Below are 1,512 nucleotides of genomic sequence, written 5' to 3' on the forward strand. Positions count from 1 at the left end.
TATATATATATATATATATATATATACAGTATATATATACAGTATATATATATATTTATATATTTATATATATTCTATTCATTTATTATTTATTTATTAATCTATCATAATACGTCTAAGATCAATAAGATCAATTATCATTAAACGTGATCAAACATGCAGGCTGTACGATTTGCCTATTCAGAATTCAACTCTCCTCTCATTGGTTTCCCCTCTCCAGTTCATGTATGGTTGAATCGGGTTCAACGTTGGCGAGGGTGCCTTCGTCGCGATTCCTACCAATGATACTAGATATTTCTAGTATCTTTGTTCCTACTAAAGACCAGGGATATGGCCGGGCTGCATCGGGGGCTGGGTTGACTCAATCACTTTTTGATAGAAGGAAATCGTTTGATTTTAGTAGTAGTCGACGAGAAGGTCATTTGAACATCATAATCTATATTAAAATATTGTCACTGTAACTTTTATGATTGCAATAGACACATCATAAATATTAGTAAGGCTAACAATAATAACTGAACAGTGGCAGATCCAGAAATTCGAAAGAGAGGTGACCCAGGGAGGAATTTCACAGAATGAATAACCACCCACCTCAGCCCCACCATAGTTGGGGCTGAGGTAAGAACATTTATGGTTAGGCCACCTCTAGATGGCCGGAAATTACACTCTCAGACTTAAATTTGAATATAATTTTATTTTTTTCCATTAAAAAAAATCAGGGGTGGGGGGTCCTTGAATCCGCCACTGCTCAAAACATTCTTTATCCAAAATACTGTTATGTAGCCATAATCATGAAAAACCGATCAGATCCTAAAAACAAATTTATGCACCTCACCTAGCAGTCACCAAGCCATACACTGAGTCAGGTGCCGACTCAATGGAGTTTAATGTCATGCTCAGGAAAGGGTAGATCTATTTTGAAAGGTAGAGGGGTAGATTTGGTGAGGTTGGGGCTGAGGTGCGTAAATTTGAGGAAATAGTACCTCTAGATGGCCAGAAATGACAATTTTAGTAGCTTAAAATTCATCATCATTACATCACTATTAACAAGCCTATTTCTCATGATCTTGTATCAGGGATTTTCGGCAACCATAGAGGTCTTATTAATATGTGTGTTGTCATAGGCGTCAGGGACGTAGCCAGGATTTTGAAAGGGGGGGGGGAGCCGTTATGCGAATTACATATGACCCCGGCGGGGTCAAGGGGCGGGCGAATCCCCTGTGAAGTAGCGCACTCCGAACGTACTTAGGACTGTTTGAGAGGATAAAGTGAAAATTGCAATAGACGCATTATAAATAAGCGCAAAAATAATTATATAATAAATCAACAGTGGCAGATCCAGGAATTCGAAAGAGAGGTGAACCCGGGAGGGACTTTCACAGACCGAGGAACCACCACCCACCATGGTTGGGGCTGAGGTTAAGAAAATTTATGATTAGGGCATCTCTAGATGGCCGGAAATTACACTCTTGCACTTCAATTTGAATATATTTTTCTTTTTTTTTCCTTAAA

Source organism: Anneissia japonica, unplaced genomic scaffold (genome assembly GCF_011630105.1).
Source record: "Anneissia japonica isolate Jap-2015-1 unplaced genomic scaffold, ASM1163010v1 scaffold287921_len548085_cov176, whole genome shotgun sequence".
Classification (NCBI taxonomy): domain Eukaryota; kingdom Metazoa; phylum Echinodermata; class Crinoidea; order Comatulida; family Comatulidae; genus Anneissia; species Anneissia japonica.